Here is an 8078-nt window from a genome sequence, read left to right as displayed (position 1 = left end):
GTAAGATTTTCTTATGCCACTGGATGGGTTCTACATCTTGCATTACTTTTTGAGTACTCAAATATTAGATTATTAGTAAAGCTGTAGAAGTGTATCTTGTGCTTTGTTGAGATTTGGTTTTCTTCTATGATTTGCTTAAGATTTATCTTCAGAGATACATGTGAGTATGTGACCCTTGTTGGACCGGTAGCAACCCAAGAAGGTGGTTAATTGGGTATGGTGGAATTAATAGAGACCAATTGAAATATTAATCTACTTAATCGATGAAATCCAAAGGGTGTTGATAAAATCACAATAATATTAAGTAAAGAAGGGGGTGAGGCAGATTTAGAGTGTTTTGCCATGCTTGTTTTCATCTACTATCATGAGTTAATTCTCTTGGACTTTTATTATTGAGGTCACATTTCAATGGTAGTGATATTAAACTTTCTCATAATTTGGTTTTCCAATGGCATAAGTTAAGCATTTTGATTTGCTTTCCCAATGATCGCATTAACACCATACAAATCACTCTTTGTGATTATACTCTTTTAATGAAAAGTATTACAATGGCTCAAAAGCCAAATATAGAAAGTAATCACAAAACCTCTAATAGAGTAATAGGTGGATTTACAAATGAAAAATACTATGATTCTCAAGCTAAAAGCTCAAAGATTTATGGATTTGATGTTCCAATTAAGAGCTTAAAAAAAAGTCATTGCTAACCCCTCATAATTTTTTATTAAATGGAGAATAAAAAATTATTAAAAAATATTGTTGTTAGAGCCTCCAAAGACTTGGTTTTGCCAGTCGACCCCTTGGGATTTAGCCGTTATGATTTATGGATATGACTGTCACTAGCCGTTATAGGGGATGAATAGTAACATCATGTAGACTTCTTCAGGAAACTTCGTTCGGCTAAAACGTTGTTCAATTGGAGTTTGTTTGGTTGGCCTTTTTTGGGCCAGAAACTTATGACTTGGGGTGGTTTGACCTCCAATTTGTGATGGTCAATAAGCTTAGTCTTATATGCTGTACATGTTTCTTCTATGGTTATCATCAAAGTCCAAGTAAAGATTAAACCATTAAGTTTAGGCTGCAAGCAGTTCAGGTTGTGAACACATGTAAGTTTGGAAAGAAGTGAGTATTTTCGCTTCGAATTTGGTGAGTGATAATGATTTCTTAGGTCAGATTGTAGAAGTAGGAGAAGTGGAGTCACATCATTTCGTGTGGTGGTGAACTATGTAGGTTGTGGGACATGCCAGTCGGTATGGTGGATAGACAATGGCAGAGTATGCAGAATTGACATCAATGCTAGTCTTTTCAGGGTAGTTTGCAGAATTCAATCTAAGATAGAGATTGTTGGGTTTATGTTTTTATTCTGTAGTGGTCCATATAATTATTATTGAGGTTTGTACATGTTTAAGTCAGGTTTTGTATCCATTACATGTATATGGGTATGATTGTAATTGTGTGGAAAAGTGTTTTTTTAGGGGTTTTATATATTGTTTTTATAGAGAAAATCCTAAATATAAATAAATTAAAGAGATCACATTGTGAGATGGATAGTGGTGTAGAGTTTTTTTCTAGCTTATTGAAAAATCTGACTCATCAAAAAAAAAAAAAAAAAAAAAAAACTTTGTGGTGGATGTAGGTATTGTGCTAAGTCACGTTAATTTCCTCATGTTGTATGGAATTGTTTGCTTAATCCAACATTTTCCACCTAGCCCGACCGTCATATGTTTCTTCTTTGTAGTTGCACATTCGTTCCCAACAAGGACATGATATGTGGGTTTCAGATTTAAAAGTATTTGGGCATATTATATGGGGTTGGTGTAAAATTGGCTGAAAATGCTCTACGGAAAAAATCCCATTGGTTGCTAGAAATAAAGGAGGTGGAATTTAGAAAAATAAATTATAAACCAAAAAATTCTAATTAAAACCGCACCCATCCATTTCTTTGAGATAAAAATTCCATCTTATTGGCGTGAACTAGCTATGGCATGTAATTTCCATAAAACTCTCATAGAATTTAGGCATTTCACAAACAAAAAAAAGAGGTGTGGCTGTGTGCGGCCTACACCAACACGGTCCAATGATAACGTCTGAACATGAGTGGAGCATCCAAAAGTGATGGGACTTTTTATTTCAAAGGAGGCGGGCAGTCGACCATTTAGCCTTGTGTGTCTGAGCGCAGGCGCCATAACATTCTTTTTCTCTCTCTCATTTTTTTCTTTCTAAAAGATCATGTATATTAAAAGGAAGAAAAAATTACAAACAAGCTGGAGAGAGCAAAAACAAAAACAAAATCTACTACACCAAACCCCGACCTACGGCAAAGCCATCAGCGGGGAAAAAGATGGGTGAGCAGTAGGGTGTAAATGAATAGTCAAAATCTGTGTCCGTATCCGTTTAGCACTATCCGAATCCGTCCGAAAGCTAACGGATACAGATATGGATAGGCTATAGCTATCCGAAAAGCTATATTTACATGTAAACGGATAAAATATCCGATCCGTATCCCTGTCCATATCCATTTAGCACTATCCGAATCCGTTCGATAGCTAATCGGATTTGGATGCGGATGCGGATGCGGATATAACACTATCCAAGCCGAATCCGATCCGTTTACAGCCCTAGTGAGCAGTGAATGATTTTCCATTCAAAGGCACCTAGGAAATCTGGAAGGGCAAACCATTGTTGCTGAACAAACCAAGGGACTATATTCTTCAATACCAAGATAACCTTCTCTCTCTCTCTTTCTCTATTCAACAACAACAACAACAACAAACTCAGCCTGATCCCAACTTAGTGGGGTTGGCTACATGGATAGTAAGAGGAAGTAGGCATAGCTCAGCACGTCAAGAGAAACTCAGGTAAATGGGGTTTGCAACATGAATCCTTGCTATCCTATAGGCTCTGTCCGAGGTCATACTTGGTACAAGACCTAAGCCAGCCATTCATGTCCTTCCTCACCACTTACCCTATGTTCATTTTAGGTTTGCCCCTAGCTCTTTTAGCTCATTCAATCGGAATCATATCACTTCTCCTTATTGGGGCATCCCTAGGTCTTCATTGAATATGGCTATACCACCTCAAACGACTCTCGCAGAGCTTGTCGTTGATTGGAGCAACTCCCAAATCCGCTCTTATACGTTCATTCCAAACTTTATCCTTCCTTGTTTTTCCACACATCCATCTTAACATCCTCATCACTGCTACACAAAGCTTATCAATATAACACTTCTTAACTGCCCAACATTCTGCCCCATACATCATGGCCGGTCTTACAATAGTCATATAGAACTTACCTTTATGCTTTAGAGGAATGAGCCAGTCACATAGCACTCCGGATGCATCTCTCCACTTCATCTAACCCACTTTAATTCTTTGTGAAACATCATCCTCAATGTCACCACCTTTATTTATGATTGACCCAGATATGTAAAATTGTCACTTGGCGATATCTCTCTTTCCTCAATTCACACCAAATCAGTACCCATCATAGTGTGACTAAAATTATACATCATATACTCCATCTTCGTTCTACTAATCTTAAACCCTCTTGATTCCAAGGTTGACCTCCAAAGCTCTAACTTAGAGTTAATCCCTTCTTTTATCTCATCCATCAAAACAATACCATCGGCAAAAAGCAAACACCATGGGACCTCATCCTCAATGCTCTTGGTTAGTTCGACCATTATAATCACAAAAAGGTAAGGACTTAAAGCTGAACCCTAATGTAACCCAAGAGTAATTGGGAATTCCTTGCCCTGTCCTCCCACTGATCTCACACTAGTCACCACGCCTTCATACATATCCTTAATGACATTCACATATTTACTTGACACCCCTCTCTTCATTAGGACATGTTGGATAGATTTCTAGGGACTCGGTCATAGGCTTTTTCCAGGTTGATAAAGACCATATAGAGATCCTTCTTGCTATCTCTATATCTTTCTATGAGCCTCCTCAATAAATAGATAGCTTCAGTCGTGGATCTACCTAGCATAAAGCCAAATTGGTTCACCCAGATATGAGTCTCTCTTCTCAAAAGGCTTCAACAACCTTCTCCCCCAGTTGCATAGTGTGACTCATTAGCTTTATGCTTTTATGGTTATTACAATATTGAAATCACTTTTATTTTTGTAGATCGGGACTACAATGCTTTTCCTCCATTCATTTGATATCTTTCTTGTGTTCATAATCTTGTTAAACAGACTGATTAACCAATAAACCCACAACCTCTAGGGTTTTCCAAACTTCACTTGGGATCTCATCCAGTCCTGGTGTTTTGAAACCACACAAGCTTTCGTATATATATATATATATATAGAGAGAGAGAGAGAGAGAGAGAGAGAGAGAAACTTTTCCAATCCAACACAATAGATCGATCCTCACACAATATAGGGTATTCGGATCAACCATTACAATACAGGTCTAGGCTTACCCCTTTATGCCACAAGTGAAGCACCTTCAATGGTTCACAACACTTGAACACCAAACCTGTAGAAGTAGGAATCATTTTCCCCTCAACGCTTAAATGAAAAAGAACGCAGTGGAATCCCCCCTTGAACAATAGTTACGTCCAACTATTGGAGAGAGGGTGTCTGTAATTCGGGAGAGCTCTCTCTTTCAAATTGTATGTTGAGTTATGGAAAAAGTGACCTCTTTGCTCCTCTTTTTGCTATTATGTAACCAAACAAGATTCCTTTTCTTTTTAGAATCACTAGTACCAAGTGGTGCGATCCTATTGGGTCATACAATAAGATAACTTACACTGAGTTTCACTCAATTAGTTAATTAAGTTAATTGTCCATAAAGACACCTTAGTATGGTAATAGCCATAAAATCCATAATGATAGCAAACATTACGTGTAGGTCCTCCACTTAACAATATCTCATAATGGATCTCAAAGCATGTGATAAAATCACTATCATCTCCCTAGTTCATTGAACAACTAATATAGAATATCTTGACTACTGATTGGACAACAAAACAATGCGATAAAAATATTTATTACATATAATATTGTATACATTCTTTGTAAACACTTTACAATTAATGTTATGCTTGTGCCCAAACCATATCTAAATTAATCGTGGTGTGTAGGTTCTACGCAGTCATCTATTAGTACTGGTAACATGTGGGCTATAACTGTTAGTCAAAACAGCCACAATGGATCCTGGATGATAAGACAGGGAGATATGTGGAAGACAGATTCATTGACCTGAACAACGGGTACTTTGTAGATCGCACTCCTCCTTTGACCACGAAGAGCGAGCGATTTAGAAAGAGATGGCTACATCCGTTTTTGGATGACTTGAATGTATAGGTAACCATCCACATCATTCTAAACCTCTCTAGCATGGTAGTTCACACCCACATTAATGTGCACAAACATCCTTTGATAAGCCCTTGCGAGTGGGCAAGAACCTTGGCCAAACCCCAGCCCAAACAGAGCTGGAATTGACCCATTGCAATTGGTCAATCACCTGGGCAAGACCCAGAACAGATGGCCACATTAGCCGATGGGCCTTGCTGTCCTGTTTCAGGCTGTTATGTGTGGAACCTCAAGCCCCACACTTTATCGACCCCGTGTCTATGGACATATGATATGACCTACCTCTAGCTTCATGATCAGTATGGAGCCAAGGTGGGGTATCCGCGGGTTTCAATTGGGGAATTAATGCATTTCAACCCAAATAGGTACACAAGCAAATGGGCCTTAGTGGCTCTAATCTATATATAGGAACTAACTTCTAAAACTCATTTCTCACTTCATTTAAAACCGGAGAGAGGAGAGAAGAAAAAGGAAATAGAAGAAGAGAGGAGAAGGAGGAGAAAGGCAGAGCTGACCTTGGATTGCTGCCAGCTACTGGTTGCATCCCCGATCAGGTAGGCCTTGGTTCCCTACCTCTTTTCTCTCTTGTGGCACCATTCTAAACCTAGAATTTAGGATTTTGCCTGGGTTTTGATTAAAACCCAATGCTTGGCAAGGAGGCCAGCTAGAGTGCTGTTGTGAGAGGATTCTACACTTCTTGCACACTCCTATTTCTATTCCCGACCAATTCCAGTGTGGTTTGTGTGAAAACTCCCCAAATGCTAGCTTTTAGGTTTTTATTAGAGAATCAATCATATCTCTGATTTTACTCGGGGAAATAGAGTGCAAGTAGACTCTATACGTAGGCGGAGTGATTCCCTACAATATCTATGGAGAAATAACCCCACCAAAGTGTCAGATTTCATCTAAGTTGAAGAGCGATCAGAGCATTGACCGGTCGATGACTGGGGATCCACCAGTCGAGCTTGATCGTATCGTTATGAGATAAAAAATAAACCCTAAATTACTTCTAGAACAATGGAAATAAAGGATCGAATCTACGGGGAACTGGAAGGCTAAGTTACTTAGGATGATGTAAAGTAATTTCGATAACAATTATCTAGAATGCAATTAAAAATAAATTAAGAACTAATGAACAAATAAAAATTGATGAAGAAGAAGAAAACGATGAGAGACGACTTTCTTCAGGTTTCGAATCCATATTGATCTTTATTAACTAATTACTGGTGCACATTTCGGTTCATTACAACTACAAGCTTAAGGATACCACACAATGATAATTGTAATGCATCCTAGTTATAGCCTATCTTGCCGATCACTATCGTCTTTTGCATATGCTTAACACATTTAGTTAAGTCAGATATAGGCTAGCATCAGTACAACCACAATCACAATAAAAACCATTGCTTGAATAGAGAATATAAATCACATAAATAAATCCTATAACTAGATTTAACAATAAAAATCCACTTAACAAAATAAAAGTCTTAACATCAAGCAATCACGTGCACCAAACTAGAAATTTAATTAACAAAATTCAATGCTTCATCTACACCTAAAGACAGAAGATATTTAACCACTCATGGGGCTAATTGATAGGGGCAGCAATGATCTTCCATGGAACACAACACGCACAACAAGGTGATGCAACTTGGCTGCTGAAGCGGTAATGGCAAGGCTGCTCTGCTCGCTGATTCTCAAGATAAAACATGAAGAAGAAAAAAGGGATTGAGAAGAGAAGAATAGTGGTGGAACGATGGAAGGGGGTTTCTATGCTGGATCGTGGATGCTGGAGTGCTCTTCTAAGAGGGAGGGAGCTGTTCTTGAAAAGAAAAATAAGGGAAAGATAAAAAAATAATGGAAAGAGGGCATGAGAGATGGATAGAAAATCGAGAGAGAGAGAGAGAGAGAGACATGGAACCGTGGATGAATGGGAGAGAGAAAAGAGAGATTTTAGGGAAAATAGGAGAAAGAAAACGTGGGCAGCACATGGCCTTCCCCCTCTTCTCTTCTCTTCTAAACCAGATTCTCTTCTTCAAATCCCCGTTTTGCCCTTACACATGAGTTAGACAGTCCATGGGATTACATTATGGTGCAGGTTTCTAGATTGAATCGTCTCCGTCCATTTAGCATCAAATATATGCACATCCCTTGAAATTCTGCAATCATAGAAAATTACAAAGTGATATTAATTTAATCAAGAATATTAAATTAAAAACTTAAATTAAACAACACTTTTATGCATAAATGTGGCCCGATCACACTCCCTAACTTGCACTCTTGCTCGTCATCGAGTGAAAGAAAACAAAAACTACTCTACTAGCTCAAGAAATCAGCTTAATTCAACCACTTCAAAGCAGATAAAATTTCTATCAATGAGTTCATGACAAAGATCCTTACGACTACCAATGAAGTTGAACACAAACTTAAACAAAGAACAAGAAATTCTCCCATGGTCAGCCAACTTTCACTTTTACACTCAAGTCCACTCATCTTAAGCTAAACCATAATGACCAAGCGCTACACAACCCCATTATACATGCAACCATTATCACGCTTTATTCTCATTTGTTTTTTAATTTTTTTTTTCTTTGGCACATACTACTTCAAACTATGCAATGTCTTGGCCTCTTAAGCTCTCTAGATGGCTCTTGTAACGAGCTTTAGGCCAATTACTCTCAAACCAGATGACTTTAAGGAATTAGGTGTAGCACCCCCCTCGGGCTTACTTACTCGAGTCAAATAGGCTACAAG

Source organism: Telopea speciosissima, chromosome 10, assembly GCF_018873765.1.
Source record: "Telopea speciosissima isolate NSW1024214 ecotype Mountain lineage chromosome 10, Tspe_v1, whole genome shotgun sequence".
NCBI lineage: Eukaryota > Viridiplantae > Streptophyta > Magnoliopsida > Proteales > Proteaceae > Telopea > Telopea speciosissima.
This window is presented reverse-complemented; position numbering follows the sequence as displayed.